The 18,586-nt window shown below is 39.6% G+C and overlaps 1 long non-coding RNA gene across 2 annotated transcripts in view; it reads right to left on the bottom strand.

Moving 5' to 3' along the window:
* LOC131501255 (uncharacterized) overlaps window positions 1-18,586 on the bottom strand; it is a 119,104-nt gene that overhangs the window by 36,112 nt on the left and 64,406 nt on the right. The window contains exon 3 of one of the 2 annotated variants that reach the window (XR_009256726.1): window positions 9,932-11,237. The exons of the other annotated variant lie outside the window; for it this stretch is intronic. This is a non-coding gene — a long non-coding RNA (uncharacterized LOC131501255). Of the gene's footprint in view, window positions 1-9,931; window positions 11,238-18,586 lie in introns of those variants that run through there. 2 annotated transcript variants of the gene reach the window in all.

The following is an 18,586-nucleotide window of genomic DNA, read 5'->3' as shown; positions in this document are numbered from 1 at the left end:
TCTTTTCTATATCCTGAATACTATCCATCTTCATCCTTTGAGGGGAGATTTTATTTTATTCTATTTAATTTTATGTATGATTTGTTATTGTGGTAAAATACACATAACATAAAGTTTACCATTTTAAAGTATACAATTCAGTGGCATGCTATACTTTCACAATGTTGTACAACCATCACCACCATCTAGTTCAAGAACATTTTCATCATTCTAAAAGGAAACCCCCTACTCATTAAACAGTCACTCCACATTACCCCTTCTCCTGGCTTCTGACAGCCAGTAATCCGCTTTCTATCTCTATCCGCTTTCTATGGATTTGCCTATTCTGGATATTTCACATAAATGGAACCATACAATATGTGTCCTTTTGTGTCTGGCTTCTTTCACTTATACTGTTTTCCAGGATCATCCATGCTATATCTGTATCTATTTTGAAGCAACAGGAAGTCATATGGAGCCCGGTCTAGTTAATAGCTAGATGCGTATTATTTGAAAACAAGTTTAAGTTCTATTACAAGGTAATGATATTAATTTTCTTATGTGTCTCATGTTTTGTTTTTATGCCTTTGAGTATATAGGTTCTATCTACACTAAAAATACACAAAACTAAGTAAATATGACAGTACATTTTTACCTATACTCAGAGTATTAAGTATTGCTCGGTTGAGTAGACTTCTATAAGGTTGTCTTTGCAGGATACAGGAGTTGGTTAAAGGATATTATACTGAAGATGTTATACTGAAACTATGACATCTCCTTAATGAATAATGTGAGGTGTCCATATCTCATATCTCAGAAGCGAAGCGTTCAAATTAGGCTTTTGTAGTCTCTCTTCAAACATCACTCCTGTTTAATTGTCCCCTTTCCTAGTTCTTCTACAAAGGTGAAGTGCCTAGTTAATACAAAAAACTCAGTCTAAAATATTTATGGCTTAATGAACTTGGAATCTAAAGGAGACATCCTTGCTTTATTCTATAAAATTAATTGATTTTTGATCAAGCAGTAGATAAAATATTAAGAGCAAGATCCTTCCTAGTCCCCTCAAATAATACCACATGGATCAGTGTGGTCCTCAAACTTATATGTGTCTAAGAGTCACTGGGATATTTGTAAAAAAAATACCACAACATTTTGTGTAAAAAAATACCATACTTTGTGAAGCACTGTCTTTGATGATTCTAAAATAACTGTGCCTGGAGACATGCTGATAAACTCATCACACTTCTGTAAATCAGGCTAAGCTGTGTGGTAGCCCGTGATAAAATAGCATGGCTTTCACAATGATGGAATAAAATAAAATTCTGTCCCTAGCTGGGAAGCATCAATAAATTTCACAAACAATTTTAATAGGGTGCTATTTTAATTAAAAAAAAAAAAAAGCAGTTAAGGACCTAAAACCAATGCATACAAAATAATATTTTCTTTTCACTTTCAGGTGCATTTAGAAATTTATAAATTATTATTGTAGATTCCATTTAAAGTAATACATCAAAAAAACCACCTGAAGCTCTAAGAAAAATCAGTTTAATGGCTCTGGGTTTCAATTAGAAAACTGATTCAGGAGTACAGCCTACTGGATATTTCTGATATTGCAAAGGAAAAAAAATGTCATGAAAGTTTTAGCATTTAATATCTTTCTTTTATGCATTAATTTCTTTCCATGTTTCTTTATAAGCATGGAATGATGGAAATGTCATGGATTTTGGAGGGTTCAAGCTCTTTATTTGCTATGTTATGTCACCTTGGGCAAGTTACTTAAGCTTTAGGTTCCTACACTGTATAATGGTGGAACACAATAATTTCCATCAGCAGGACTGTTGTGAAAATTAGGGAATAAAAGTTAAACTCCCAGTACAATGCTGGACTTGTTTTAGAACCTATGACTTTTACACAGATACATGTACAGTGCATATATACATATCACCAAACAAACAAATATTTTTAAAAATCAATTTTGATTTTTCTATGAGTTCCCCAAATTTAATTCTGCTTCAAAGCAACAACATTTACCCGAACATGTGGGGACTCCATGTTAGTGCTCCCTGCATTTTGATTTCTGATAGTTCTATGCATTAATGAATTAGGGAAGACTAGTCCCAGGTGTCAGGTGAAGTCACATGATTTTTACTGGTATTAAAACTCAGTAATGAAATGATGCATTCCAGATAAATAATTTCTGGTAAGTAAGTTATATAAGCAGAATCCATACTTGGTGCCTTCAGTCAATTAATTCTTTGCTGTTTTCCCTAGAGAAGGACACTTGTAAGCTGGTCCTTACTTAAGATAAGCAACAGGAAATGACATCACATTAATGTCAAGGCCCAAACTGTAACGTCTCTGGACCATAGTTGTGCTTAGGAACTCGTCACATCTCCAGGCCCCACACCACCCTTTTGATTCATAGAGTGTCCATGGTGGTCTCTTATGTGCTTGGGAACTGGTCCATTCATGTTTTTTGCTCTAGCCTCCTGGTCAAACAATCGAGATGTGATTCAGTGATCTATAGTAGGGCTCCAGAATGTTCATTAAAACAAGTGATTCAGGAGATTCTGATGAGAGGCATTGAAGGGTTATACAGTATAGAAAAAAAAATCCTGCATTGGGAGCATTGCCCCAATGGTTTTCTGTTCCTGCTTGTTGTACTTATTGAAATAGAATTGAGCAGTACTTCTACATTCAGTGAGAACTCTCATTAGCTAGGTGGAATATCAGTTATGGTTACCAGGGGGCACTGTGGTTCAAGTTAAGTGTCCTTTTGATTCTAATGCTGCAAACAACCATGATTTATGAGACCCTTGTTGCAGTAAAAGACCATTATTGAAAGTGATACTATTCCTGCCTCCTTACCTGCTGCCCCAATATTAGAGTCAGATTGTTTAAGCTAGCTCAGGGCCCAGCACAGAGTGTGGCCCAGAGAAGTCATTCAATAAATACCTGTTGATGGAATCCTTGTGGTGCCATAGTACCGGTTACATCAAAGATCTGCGTTTATTTGGAAGATATATTTACTTGGCTCTGTATTCATGATCAAGCAGTCTTTCCAAGCATTGGTGCCTACCCAATGAAGCTCTACTCCAGGTAACTCAGAACTAGGGATTTGGGGAAGTTTGAGTCCTGGTGTACCCAGAAAAGACTAGCTGAATTTTTATAATATAGCTCTGGCTCCCCATCATTTACTTATGGCTGCTTATCAAAATTCACATTCTGTCAACATTCTTACAATAGAGTTAGACTAGGGCTGTGTGAGGTTCACATGAAAAAGAAATTCATTGGGATTCAATGTTTTGAATAATTATATGGGGATTAAACAGGTTCTGTAATTAAAGGTCAAGTGATAGAGAAGTAAGTAGGATTTCTTTTTACCTTGAGTAATACTTGTTAGTGTTCTTAAAGTAATGTGGACTTACTTACACAGGTCATGTGATATTTCCCTCTTACTCCTAATCAGTAAATATGGATTGCTTCACTTTTGATTGCTCTATAAAATCTGTAAGTGGTAGATGACAGTCTACTAGGGTCACAATAATACAGAGTTATTAACTTTTATTTTCTTCCCCAAGTCAGGAATCTCTGGGAGTGATATCACTAAGACAAACCCTGACTTTGGCTCTCCAAGAACCCATATGGAAAAATGCTAGCCTGGAAAAATTAAAAATGAATAAAAAAACAGCTTGATGAAAAAGAATGGTTTTAATCTATTTTAAAAAGAGTTTAATAAACTTTCATCATATTCTCCTATTTACTATGAATTTTAAACCACATATATTTATTACTGCTTAGAAATAAATCATTATTAAAGAAGAAACATAATTACAAAGATGTTACTTACAGAGTATTTGCTTTTAATAGAAAATACTCAGAATCATTCAACCATAGAAACAGAAACTTCTTTTTATTGACTCTAGCATGAGAATTAGGTATTGTTATTCTAGGTTCTTCCTATGCCATCTAGTGGGAGATTCAAATGGTTTAATCTGAGTTTTGTGTAGATTATCTACCATCAATTCATTCAACTTTTCATTTGTAGCAAATCAACCACATTACACCTACTAAATGGTGCACATTAAATTCTAGGTTGAACTCTGGAAAACAGTGTGGAGGTTCCTCGAAAAATTAAAAATAGACCTACCCTATGACCCAGCAGTAGCACTGCTAGGAATTTACCCAAGGGATACAGGAGGGCTGATGCATAGGGGCACTTGTACCCCAATGTTTATAGCAGCACTCTCAACAATAGCCAAATTGTGGAAAAAGCCTAAGTGTCCATCAACTGATGAATGGATAAAGAAATTGTGGTTTATATACACAATGGAGTACTATGTGGCAATGAGAAAGAATGAAATATGGCCCTTTGTAGCAATGTGGATGGAACTGGAGAGTGTTATGCTAAGTGAAATAAACCATACAGAGAAAGACAGATACCATATGTTTTCACTCTTATGTGGATCCTGAGAAACTTAACAGAAACCCATGGGGGAGGGGAAGGAAAAAAAAAATGAGGTTAGAGTGGGAGAGAGCCAAAGCATAAGAGACTCTTGAAAACTGAGAACAAACTGAGGGTTGATGGGGGGGTGGAAGGGAGGGAAGGGTAGGTGATGGGCATTGAAGAGGGCACCTTTTGGGATGAGCACTGGGTGTTGTATGGAAACCAATTTAACAATAAATTTCGTATATTAAAAAAAAAAAGAGTCAAATTCACTCTTGGGGCACCTGGGTGGCTCGGTTGGTTGAGCTTCTGACTTCGGCTCATGTCATGAGCTCGCAGTTCACGAGTTCAAGCCCCACATCAGGCTCTGTGTTGACAGCTCAAAGCCTGGAGCCTGCTTCGGATTCTGTGTCTCCCTCCCTCTCTCCCTCCTCTTCTCTCTCTCTCTCTCTCTCTCTCTCTCTCTCTCTCTCTCTCTGCCTCTCCCCTGCTCATGCTCTGTCTTTCTCTCTTCTCAAAAATAAATAAAAACATTTAAATTGTAGGTTGAAAATGAAACTAAAGCAGATAAAACAGTGTAAACACTCCCTTATGTTACAAATAACTTTATGATAGAATACGCTCAGGTTTCCAGCTCACATCACTAATGACACCAATGAGAGAGTCCATGGTTAAAATATAGGCCATTGCTGCTATTGGTAAATCATTATATTATGGTATGATGACACATACTGATTTATTCAGCCAAGAATATCCTCAGGACATAATTCCTAGATATCAATAGAATATAATGTCTTTTCACATTCTGTTTCCTGTCTTTCCTCTCCTCAGCCCTTTCCCTTCTCTGAATGATAAAATCTTACCCATCTTTCGAGATTCCTCTGATAGCATGTTCTCTGTAAAGCTTGCCTTTTGTCACAGTTTACCTGCATACACACAGACATAAACACACAGACCTGCATGACTAACTGGTCCTCTTTGTTGCATCTAGAGTACTTTGTTCTCACACTTCTGTTACCACAGTAACTTATATTATTATTTTCACAAATAGAGCTCCTTGAGGACAAGGGCTATGTCTTTTTCATCTTTGGATTAGACACCATGAATGAATGAATGAATGAATGAACAGATGTATAGAGTCATCACTACTGCTCATTTCTCTTGGTTGCAGAAGTCACTCATATTCAATTCCCAGTGACTGGCTGGAAACAGATGGAGAATTATAGAGTGTGTGTGAAGGCATGGGTGGAAGAGTAGGAAGTGACAGATCAGAAGGAATAGTTTTCCAAGGGATATATAATGAGTTTCCCCTTTCTGCACCTTCTCCCTTCACCCTCTGTCCCTTTCTCCCCTAAGACTGAAGAGACATCTCACAGTTGGGGACTTGGCTTAGTTCCACTTGGGCATGCTTATGGATGGCAGTGACAGTCACAGAAAACTCAAATGCTAACAGTGACAGTTCAGTTGGAAGTGAAGGAAAAAAACTAGAGTACTTCCCCTGAACCATAATGCACATTCATAAGCAAAGCCTATTTCTTGAGTCCAACTCCAGCTACCTAATCTTTCTGGGGGTTCTCTTTTACTTGCCCCAAGTAGACATTACAACTATTACCATGACCATGTTCAAAAGGAAGTAGCCACCTCTCCTGAGAGCCCAGGGGAGAGCCATCATTGGCTGACCGCTCTAGCCTGAAAGAGCTGGTTCATCTCCAACCCCTAGGGCATTTACAGAACCCTGACCTGGAGACACTGTGACCCTGAGTGCACCCACATTCAGAGGACACAGAGAGGAAAGGATCAATAAACATAAATCTCATCAGAGCTATGTGGTTATAAAGTATGTTGTAACCATACTCCAAATCAAGGTTAGCCCAGAACTACAGACATTTGTGATTAACATCATCACCTTTACTTCTTAATTGCAGACATAAAATACACAGTTCTTCTCTATCTTTCCTCTAGCTTGGTAAGAATGAAAAAAACAACTTAAATCCATATGAGGTTAAAACTGCCACTTTCATGTTTTTGAGTTTCACTTTATCAGATGTTCAGGCTGAGAGAGTGTAGGCCAAGTTTTTTCCTGAGCATTAATGTGTGAAGTACACGTAAGATCTGTAACATGTGGATTAGGCCACAGGTGATGAATAATGTGGTCTAAGGGCCACAGCTAAGAGATCATTCAGGACAAATGGAGCTAACTGGGAGAATTGCAATCAAGGGAGGATTTTGAGAGTTCTGGTCTCCATCTCAGAAAATGGCATCTCTGTTTTTTTCAGTGAGTTCAAGCCAAACTCCTTGCAGTCCTTGGTTCCTTTCTTTTCACACCCTTTCTTGTTCCTTTCTTTTGTCACACCCAACATCCAATGCACTCATACACCTTGCTAGTTTCACACACACACAAAATTTCTTCCAGGATCGCCCAGGTGGCTCAGTCAGTTAAGCATCTGATTTTGGCTCAGGTCATGATCTCATGGATCATGAGTTCAAGCCCTCCACTGGGCTCTCTGCTGTCAGCACAGAGCCCACTTCAGATTCTCTGTCCCCCCTCTCTCTCTGCTGCTCCCCACTCATGCTCTGTCAAAAATAAATAAATATCTAAAAAAAAATTCTTCCAGAGTATATCTAGTATCTTCACTTCATATCACTCCAGTGCCACCAACCTAATCTAAGTCACCATCAGTCCCACTAGAACCACCTAACTGGTCTCCCTGCTCCCACCCTTGCTGCCATCTCCTCCCACCCCCAGACTATCATCCACCCAGTAGCCAACATAATCTCAGCAAAGCATAAGTCATATGATTTGTATCATTTGAGGGAGCAGTAACTACTATAACAAAGAACCCCCATATTTGAGTAATGTGATTCTACTTCTCATTTGCCTAATAGTCCCATATAGGGTTTTTTTTTGTCAGGGCCACACTAGGATAGGGCAAAGCCTATTTATCTTCAATATATGAAGTTAACATGCATCTGGCTGGTAGAAGAGGAAGAAAAAGTGAAGCAGGTACATCTATTTCTCTGATACTTGTGCCCAAGAGTGACACATAAATCACTCCTGCCCACTTTCCAATTGCAAGAATTCATCCATGGTCTCTCTTGATGAAAGGAAGATGCCCTGGCTGGGGAGCTGCTTCTGAAACAACTCCACCATCCTACAACTCTTTAGTGGGCAGCTGCCATCTGTTAAAATATAAGGCGGAGCTTATTCATCTGTTTAAAACTGTCCTAGTGGGGCGCCTGGGTGGCGCAGTCGGTTAAGCGTCCGACTTCAGCCAGGTCACGATCTCGCGGTCCGTGAGTTCAAGCCCCGCGTCAGGCTCTGGGCCGATGGCTCAGAGCCTGGAGCCTGCTTCCGATTCTGTGTCTCCCTCTCTCTCTGCCCCTCCCCCGTTCATGCTCTGTCTCTCTCTGTCCCAAAAATAAATAAAAAACGTTGAAAAAAAAATTTAAAAAAAATAAAAAAATAAAAAATAAAACTGTCCTAGAGATTCCTGTCTAACTAAACGAATATCCAAAGCTTCCAGATCCTCAGGAGCTGACCCCTTCTACCTCTCTGGTCTCATTGTCCTCCAGCTTTACTATGATCCTTGCTTATTGCCCTTCTCAGCGTTTACTGTTCTCTCTGCCTAGAAGAGAGATTTATTCTGATCCTTGCTTATTGCCCTTCTCAGCGTTTACTGTTCTCTCTGCCTAGAAGATTCCTTCATTAGATCTTTATATAACTGATTCCTTTTCATCATTTACATAGATAAGGGGTGGGACCTGGGAATCTGCACTTTAAATGACACTCCATGAGACCCTGATGCAGGTGGTCAATGACCCATATCCTGAGAACATTGGGACAGTGGTTGAGAGTATGAATAGAGACACCTAATTCAAACACCACTAAGACCCTTATTAAGTCTATATCTTTGGGCAACCTACTTAGGTCAAATTAAGTACATAGCATGGAGTCTGGCACATAGTAAGTAGCAGAAGGAGTCACTATATATGTATCATGTAGTTTTAGAAAAAGTAGGGATAGAATTAGACAAAAGGAGATTTGAGCAAGTGAATCTTCTTTTTCTCTTTTTTTAGAGAGAGAGAGAGATTGGGAATATGTGCAAGGGAGGGGCCAAGGGTGAGGGAGAAAGAGAGTCTTAAGCAGGCCCCATGGTGTGGAGCCAGATATCACAACCACAAGATCATGACCTAAGCCAAAATCTAGAGTTGTATGCTTAACCAACTGAACCACCCAGGTGTCCCATAAGCAACTGAATCTTAAATAAGGAAGTGATGTGACTCCTGGAAAACAGTTTGGATATGCTTTGAGGGATTATTGAAGGCCACTACAGAGTCTTAGGGAGTGGAGTGATGTTAGATGAATGGTTTGAGATGTCCACTGTTACTCTGAGAAGTGGTTATAGAAGATTAGATCTGGAGGGGAGAGCCTACCCAAGAGCTTATACCAGTACTCAGGATAAAAGAAGATCCCATTGTACGGACTTAACAAATAAATGGATTGGAAAGAGGCAAAAAAAGAAAGAAGCAGCAAAGAGCTTGGCATGAAAACTGAGGAGAAATGATTGAAGAGAAATATGTGTGATCTCAGTACGGGCAGAGCCTAATTGAATAGGAGGGCAGTGATTCCTAGCCTAGATTACACCCAGGAGAAAAAAGACTAAGGAACTCCAATAGATACAGAAAATGGTAAAATAGAATCCTCAAAGCAAATGATCCCACAGAAGCCAGAGTTCAGTGGCCAAGCTTTTAAAGAAGTCATGTTAGTCACAACTGAAGGGAGAACTGGTGCACTGGTGAGGCAACAAGTCAGAAATTGAAATGACAATATTGGAAATTGTCCTTTGACTTTTCCATGAAGTTGCTGTTAATATCCGAGTTGAGGGGCAGCTCCTAGGGATGAGAGGGATACAGAAGGAAGGGGAACAAAGTTGATTAAAGAGAGTCAAAGCCATAGATGTAGTTGAGAGTTGGACACATAATTTTTTATTCTCAATTTTTTTAAAGTAAACTCTATAACCAACATGGGGCTTGAACTCACAACCCTGAGATTAAGAGTAACATGTTCCATTGACTGAGCCAGCCAAGACTCTGAGGTAGATACACCTTGTATAAAACGTGTGTTCAAGGAACACTTATGTGGAGGAGAGAAATGGAGCAGCAGCCAAAAGGTGGCGAAGAATAGTAAACTTTGATTCCTTGATGCCTGTTTGCTAGTAGATAGGAGCCATTCTTTTCTTCACAGATAAAACCTACATACGTGCTCACTCTCTCTCTCATGCATAAACTTTCCATTGTAAACATACAAAATCCCTGTGACTCTCCATACCAAAGCCATCCACTCTCCTGCATTATAAACAGACTGCTGACCTAGTTTTGAGTATAATGAAAATTCCACATAGTTAGGGTGGATCCAGGTTTGGTGAGGGCTAAAGCTTATATTACTTGGTTGATTCTTCTTAAGAAAAAAGAATATAAAATACAAAATACAAATACAAAGTTGGGTACAAAAAATGAATATTTATTAAGGATAAGAAAAGGATTCATGACAAATTACCTTGGAACTTTGGAACTTTGGAAGGCCAGATCTCTTCCTTGTGACACTTCTCTGGGCAATTTACTAGAAATGTTTACATAGAAGTGCAATCTGACTTCCCTCCCCCACTTAGAACATTCTACCAACCCCAGAAACTCCCAACATTCACAGAGGTCCAAGCAAGGGACCCCAAAGCTTAAGCTTCAATTACTTCAGAGTGAAACTGCCTTTCTGTCTAGATGTTTCTCCTTTGCTCTAAAGTGGGGAAACTCCAGCACCTGACTAAAAGGAAGGACTTCTACATGTCTTTTTTTAAATAAAATTACCATGTGTCCTTTCCTTGAAGGTGGAGGGGACTAAACACTGACCATCAGGAAAAACCTTGCAGAAAACTGTAATTCTGACAGGCACAACCTCAGGGTGGCTAGCAGAGGGTGGAGGCCTTAATTAAGTTCTTCCAAGATACGTTGCCGCATTCCTAACAGTACAGAAACTGCTTAAGAACCAGCTGTACCTTAGGGAGGAATTTGCTTTCTGTGGTTTCTTCCATTAGCCTCTCCAGACTCCTTCTCTCCTCAGTTCTGTCCTGCTCTGTGCCCCAGGAGGCTGACCCATACAGATGTCAGCTGGCTCCCTTCATGCCCAGCTCAGGGTCAGGTTTGGCAGTGAGAGGCACCAGCAGAAGAAAAGCGAGGCTGGGTTATTTCTTTCCCTTGCTCTCTTGCTGTGTGTTGGCTGCAAACTCTCCTTTCAGGCCGTCCTCTCCATACAACCACCCTCTCCAGGGTGTGGAAATAGCTCCATATTCTCCATCTTCAGGCCTGCAGTAGTAATGCCTCTCCCTATCACAAGTCCTGGGGACGGTGCCATCCCTTGTTGGTTTCTGTAAATAGTGTCCACACCTTTGTGAAGAGTTTCTTTATTGAATTCTCCTCAAATTACTCTGTTTGAATGCTCATCTGTTTTCTGCTTGGACTCTGACTGATACCATGTTATAATTAACAAGGAGGGGAAAGGCCTTCAAAAACTTTTGCTCGGGGGCCCAGAATTAATAATAAAGAGAAGTAAAAAAAAGCAGTAGCTGACACTCAATGTACCAGCAACAGATTGTGCCAAAAAGATGGTCATAGCAAGTACCTCTGGTTTCCTCTCCTCCTGGCAGGTGGGGGTGTTGGGAAAGCAGCAACTCTTGTAAAAGAGCAAAGTGCAGCATCAGGGCTATGAGGCCTTGGGTTCACTGTCTGCAAATCACATGATCCTCCAGACAAAAAGGACCTTATAAGGTAAAATAAACCATTTGATTAGTTAGTCAGGTTATTGTATATTTTCTGCTTGAATACTCGCAAAGATGGAAAGTGTTACTGTACAAATAGCCCATTCTGTTATAGGGGCATGTCTAATTGTTAGAGCATTATATTAAGCAAAATCTGCCTTCCTCTAACTTTCCTTAGGTCTATTTCTTTCTTTTGAACGATATAAAGTCAAATGTGATCTTTCTTCCTTATGGCAGACCTACAGATATCTGAGGAGAGCTGCCATTTCTCACCACCCTGGTGTCTTGAATGACCTCTGGTTCATCAATGTGCCAGTAAAAGTACGGTGCACCCAAATGGTCATAATACTCTACGTAGAATCTTGCTTGAAATAGCCATATAACACTCAACTAGGCTTTTTCCATCATTCTTTCCCCACCCCTTAAAAAATATTTCTCTTACTTCTGGGACACATTTAAAATTAATCCTCTCTTTTAGCACCCATAGCTGCTACTTCCTTTAACTGTACTAAAATTATCTTCTCCTCTCACATCATTTCCTATTTCAAATGCCTCTTTTATAGCTACCCATGGTTTTTTCCATCATATTCAAGTTTCTTGATTTTACTGTTACTGCCTGACCCCAATCATTATTTTTACTGCTTGCTGATTTTCCTTTTCTCCTTTTTCCTCCACATCTTTGTTCCCTGTCACCCCTACTGAATATACTACTGATTTCACACTGAACTTTGTTTGAAATGTTCAGCCCATTTTCATCATCCTTTTCTATTTTAGAAGTCCCTTTTATGTAACTACCTCATAAAACTTAGAGAAAAATACACACATAGACACTAAATCCAAATGACCTTTTCTCCTTCAGAGTTCATGAGCATCCTCATGATCCTTGATCCTCATCAAGATCCTCTTGATCTTATTCTCTGAATTAAATACCAGTGTCAAGAATAAACTGTTAGAATCAAAATCATATCTTACAATGTTTCATAATAATGTTAGGCACTTTACAATTATGTAAAACCTATAGAACTTGAAGTAACAGGGGAATAACACTCAAAATAATATTGATAATCATTTCATTGAAAGATGCATGATATCAATAATTCAAGTTATGTATAAATTTCTCATTAAAATACTTGTCACACAGGACTCACGTATACTTAGTTTTACTTCTCATTGTGAGGGAGGCCTACTGTTAAGGTCCCTGATGAAAATCTACAATTGCCCTTATTATTTTTTTTAATGTTTATTTCTTTATTTTGAGAGAGAGAGAGAGAGAGAGAAAGAGAAGGTGAGAGGGAGACAGAGAGCACGCATGCACATGCATGTGTGCATGCACAAGTGAGCAGGGGAGGGGCAAGGGCGGGGAGAGAATCCAAAGCGGCTTGATGCTGTCAGGACAGAGCTAGGAGCTGGATCTCACACACTGAAATTGTTACCTGAGCCGAAATCCAGAGTTGGACGTTTAACCCACCGAGCCACCCAGGTGCCTCTCCTGACCCTTATTTTAAAGGAAGGGATTGAGTTAAAAACCCAATACTGGGCATATTCTGTCTATACCATGCCTACTTCTGGACCCAAGCCAATTTAAAAAAAGAATCTGAAAACAGACACAAAAGACTGATATACAATATTGCCATGTTTGTCTACCAGAATTCCTTTGGTTTATATGTATACAAGATTTTTACTGATGGAGCTCAAAGTCCTCCAGAGATATTACCTCTAGAATCCTCATAACATTCTCTTTAAGCAAGCAGAAACCAGAGATGATTTTCTTTTTTGTATCCATTGTTTTTGTTTTGTTTTGTTTTGTTTTGAAGAACAGTCTTTAAGTAGAGGCAGCAGAGCCTTATCGGCCTTATCCCTGGGGTCATTCCTCTTGACAGGTTGATGACTAGCCTTAGGTCAAGGTCACACACTAAGGTACTGGTGTTCCAAGAAAAGAATTCCAGTTTAATGATCCACCCAGGAGATCTGGCTGACTTCCATATGTACAAAGTCAGTCCTAAGACACTGCAGAGTAAGATATTCACTAGGGCTCTGTCTACAAAACTCACTAAGTTTTCTATTTAAATGTTTCTGGAAGAAGAATCAAACTTACAAGTAATATATAAGTACTAATCACATAGTCATGACTGCCACAGGCCCCATCCTTCCATGATGTCAAGCTCTCATGGATTAGTTATCTTCTCTGTTCTAGACTTCTGTATATGTACCCCCATCTTACCATCCCATTAACCTTGGATTTAGCTTTTCCCTGAACTATCAATGTTTGCCCAGAATGAGTCTGAATTTGCTACTCTCTTATCAGGACTTGCTCATGGAAAGCTAACCTTCTCCATGAATACTGTAGCCACCATTCCCATTTGGCTCAAGTTCATGTTAATTTCTTACTAACCCCTCTCTCTCCTGACTTACTTCCTCTTCCTCCTTGCTCCCCAAATGCCCTGCCACAAATGTCATAAAAGGGTATTATACTCCTTGTGGGTAGGCCAGACAGAGCCACCCCCACAGTATGTATATTGGGCTATTCATGCACTGCAAGTGGTTCTTCCCTAACCAGAAGTATATAAAAGAACCATGGCTGGGCCAGAACTTCTGTCTCGGAATGAGGTTCACAATTCAGCATTCTCATTGTTGACATGTTGCCCTAAATTACTCAGCTGCCTGGATTTGGGACCCTTTATCGCCCCTGAATGCAAGTATTTCCTACTTAAGAACTGCTTCTTCACTGGGAAAAAAAGATTTGCAAAATATGTATCTGATAAAGGACTTCTATCCAGGATATTTAAAGAACTCACAGGTTAATAAAGGCAAACAACCCAATTAAGAAATGGACAAAAAAAATAAGCAGATTTCACAAAAGAAGATATTCGAGTAAGTTCATAAAAAAGATGCTCAACTTCATTAATCATTAGGGAAATGTAAATTAAAATCATAACTAGGCACCACTACACATGCATCAGAATGCCTAAGTTGAAAAGACAAATAATACCAAGTCCTGTCAATAATTAGAGTCTTTGGAACTCTCATACATTGCTGTGGAAATGCAAAATGCTACTTCGGAAAGCAGTTTGACAATTTCATACAAGATTAAACATGCACTTAACACATGACCTAGAAATCTTACTCTTAGGTATCTACTCAAGATAAAAGAAAAAATATGCTCCATACAAAGATCTGTACTTTAATGTTCATAGTAGCTTTGTTTACAATAGCCCCAGACTAGAAACAATCCCAATATTCATTAACCGGTGAATGGATAGATAAGTTGTGGCATATACATACAATGATATACTACATAGCCATAAAGAGAAGTGAACTGTTGATACAAGCAACAAAATCAATTAATCTCAAAAGTGTAATTATGCCCATTGAAAAGAGACGGACAGAAAAGATCACATACAGTTTATATGAAATTCTAGAAAAGGCAAAACTATAGTGATGGAAAGTTGATCAGTGGTTTCTAGGGGCAGATGAGGAGAATGGATTGGTTGTAAAGGGAAATGAGGACATTTTTTTTAGGTTACATAAGTGTTCTATATTGTGATTGTGGTGGTAGTTTTTAATAGGGTTTTTGTTTTTTGGTTTTTTTTAGAAAACTAAATTGCATGCTCAAAATTGGCAAATTTTGTTAAAGGTAAATTATATTTCAATAAAGATGATTTTTTGTTGTTTATTTTTGAGAGAGACAGTGGGAGCAAGGTGGGGGGGGTGGGGACAGAGGAATTCAAGCAGGCTCCACGCTGAGAGCTCAAACCAGATGCAAGGAGAGGCTCAAATTCACTAACCGAACTGCGAGATCATGAGCTGAGCCAAAGTCAGACACTTAACCAATTGAGCCAGCCAGGTACCCCTAAAATTTAGGGTTTTTTTAATTATTCAGGTATAGTGAGGTCAATAGATCAAGAAAATGGCTGACACTAAAAAGACTGTTCCTCACAGTTCCCAAGAGAGAGGGACATCCAGGGCACAGAGGGCACATGGAGAAATGTCAGGGTTGGTTAGGAGGCAGAGAGCCAGGGGGAAATGTGGGCAAGGGCTTTTATTGTGGCTCCCAGGGCAGGCAAGGCAAAGCAGGACAAACAGGTTTAGGATTGGCTAGTTTGAGTAATTTCAGCAGGCTCTGAGGTGTAGAGAGCGCTCTCTCTCTCTCTCTCTCTCTCTCTCTCTCTCTCTCTCTCTTTCTCTCTCTCATTGCCTGATACCTGGCCCTGGGATGATTACAACAGAGAAATAGTGGACCTGAGAGTGAAAGCCCCATAGAGGAGGTAGTCAGTGTGTGGGCTCTGGATTAATTGATTAGTTAGCAAATGAAAGGCAAGTCACTTTACTATCTCTAGGAATTGGCTAGTGCTGGGAGGGGCAGGCTCTCCAGATCAGCAAGGCAAGACCCCAGATATCAAAACATCAGGAATACAAAAAATAAAAAAGGCATGAATAGAAAGATATGTGATAAAATAAATATACCAAAATGTTAATCATAGTATTGAGGTGTTAGGTATATGGGTGTTCCCTGTTTAATTCTTTCAACTTTTCAGTATGCCTGAACAATAAAAGTTGAGGAAAAAATGCTTCTTTAGATATCTGAGCTCTTACCTAGTCATGGCTTCTAAAAGCCAGTTTCTCCATCTTTGTCTTACCTGCCCAGATTCCTGACTTCCTGCTTGCTTTGAACATTATTGTTGCCTGACTCTTTTAGTTATAAAATTTAGCTGATTCTCCTGATCAGCCAACTTTTTTGATTCTAGGAGTTACACCTGAACTAGCCATGACTTCTTAGTGCACAAAGTCACTAAATAGGCAGGGCCATCCCAGGGCATAATGTGAATTAGGTAAGTTCTATTTTCAAGTGCCTTATATACTTTCTCCCTCAGACTCTAGCCCAACACACAAACACACACACACACACACACACACACACACACACACTCTCTCTCTCTCTCTCTCTCTCTCACACACACACTCTCTCTCTCTCTCTCTCTCTCTCTCTCTCTCTCTCACACACACACACACACACACACACACACACACACACACACACACCTCTGTTATAGATTGAATTGTGTCCTCCCCCAGAGTCTTATGATGGAGTATTAACCCCTAGTACCTCAAAATGTGACGTAATTTATGAAGACAGGAGTTTTATAGAACTAATCAAGTAAAATGAAGCCATTAGGTTGGGCCCTAATCCAATAAGACTGGTGTCCTTATAAAAATTGGAAATTTGGACACAGAGATACAAAGGGAAGATAATATGAAGAGACACAGGGAGAAGATAGCCACCTGTAATCCAAGGAACACCTGAGAATACCAGAAGCTAGAAGACAGGCCTAAAACAGATGCTCCCCCAGCACCTTCTGAAGACTATATGGTCTTGTCAATGCCTTGATTTTAAATTCTGCCCTCTAGCACTGTGACACTAATATCTTTTTGCTCTAAGCCATCCAGTTTGTGGATATTTTCTTATGGCAGGCCTAGAAAACTACTACAACTGCTATAGGCTCTCTTCCTCTTTTCCTAGTCACCCAGTGCCCTTGTATCTTCTAAGGTACCCCACCCAGACTTGCAGTAAAGGACAGTGTCTCAAGTACCCATTCATGAAAACTCTAATTTCCAAAATGCCAGCACCTTGGCAAGTTACCAGGGAAGAACTAAGGTCTAATAAGCTAAAGTCAATGTGGGACCCAAGGAATTTAACAAAAATCCCCTACTCCTGGACAAGCAGAGCAAGACTAACTCCATTTTGTGCTACACCCACCATCTCATGTATAACCTCCACATGACCTACTTATTGCTTAAGACACTCCCCCACCCTAGTCAAGCCGTTGAGCACACCCTTACTGGAAACCGGCTCATATAGGAATGCGGAACCCCTAACCACCAAAGAATGTAAACCCTGCCTTTTGCCCACCAAACTTGCGCGCCAATTCTTAAACCCCGCCTTTTGCCCGCCAAACTTGTGTGCCAATTCTGACCAGAGTGATAGGCTAGTTCAAACAGTTACTGTAGGGTAAATTGTAATTCAATTGGCCACCTGTGTGTGGACTGACATGACTATGCAACTTTCTGTGTGTGTTACAATCTCATTGGCCACTGGCCCCTATAAAACTGCTACACCTCTTAAACTAGGGGTCCAAGTCCCTGCTCCACTGTGTCGGGTATACTTGGGCCCAAGCTCGAGCTTGCAAATAAACCCTCATGCGTTTGCATCGGTATCGGCTCCTTGGTGGTCTCTCGGATTCGAAATCGGGGGTATTACATCAAGCCAAAGAGTACTGGCACCATTACAATGTGCCATAACTTTTATGGGGACTGGTCCAGATGCTTGTTAATTCATAGGAATAAGTCTATAAAGATGCAATCTCAGACAGTGTAAGAGGTGGGCAAGGAAAATAAGGGCTGTAGGAAACATCTCATAGTTTCTCAAATCACACCAGTTAAATGGCCATGCATTTTTATTCATAAGTATTCATGCTGGCAAAGCGACAACTTCTCACCCAGAAAAAGGTGCAGGTTAATGCACAGGTCAACAATTAAATGCCTGATTGCCTCCAGGGTGCTGCTCAGTGTATAAAGGTATTCTAATCTGTGGTAAACCATCCAAAAAATCCATATTGTCATTAGCCAACCTCTTATTCCCTTTGCTGCCATGCTAACATGAAATGCTGAGACCAGAATGGCATGTGTAAAAATGCTTTGCTGGTTCTATTTTGCCAAGGGAAGGGGAAAGTTAAAAGACTTTATCTCGTCTCAGCTTGCAGAGAGTTGTAAAATGTCTGTACAGAGGATTGGGAACACATTTGTCACATATAGCCAAAAGAAAGCATTTGGCAGAAACAAGCAGCAAAAGTGAGAAAATATAGAAATGACTGTTTTCTGTAGATTAAAAAAAATTAGTGAAGACTGATATTGAATTTCAGAGAAAGTACTCACCACTTCCAATACATTTTTTTTTTTAAAAAGCAATGTCTTAAAGAAAAAAGATGAGGTTCTAATTCACTACAGTGCTTTCAATCTAGAGATTTTGTCCTTTTGGCTATGTGGGGGGAAGAATAAGAGGCAATTCTTGGTCTTTTGGGTGGCCATATTAGATTTGGATGTTGGATTTTTTGGATTCCGAGGACAGATCTGTGAACACGACATGTTATGGTCTCCTAAGAAGAGCAAAAGGGAGACATTTTGAAAGAACATGGCTATATTTAATTAAAGATAATATAAGTATACTTCTGTTTCCATCAGTGATGTCATTACTTTTTCAACACCTCATCCTTTGAACATTACTCAACACTTTAATGTTTTCAAAATAATAGTAGTTTTGTCATTTCAACAATCTTATTGTTTAATTTTACACCTA

This window comes from Neofelis nebulosa, chromosome 2 (genome assembly GCF_028018385.1).
Source record: "Neofelis nebulosa isolate mNeoNeb1 chromosome 2, mNeoNeb1.pri, whole genome shotgun sequence".
NCBI classification, from domain to species: domain Eukaryota; kingdom Metazoa; phylum Chordata; class Mammalia; order Carnivora; family Felidae; genus Neofelis; species Neofelis nebulosa.
The sequence above is the reverse complement of the archived record's forward strand: the minus strand, read 5'-3'. Positions and strand labels throughout refer to the sequence as shown.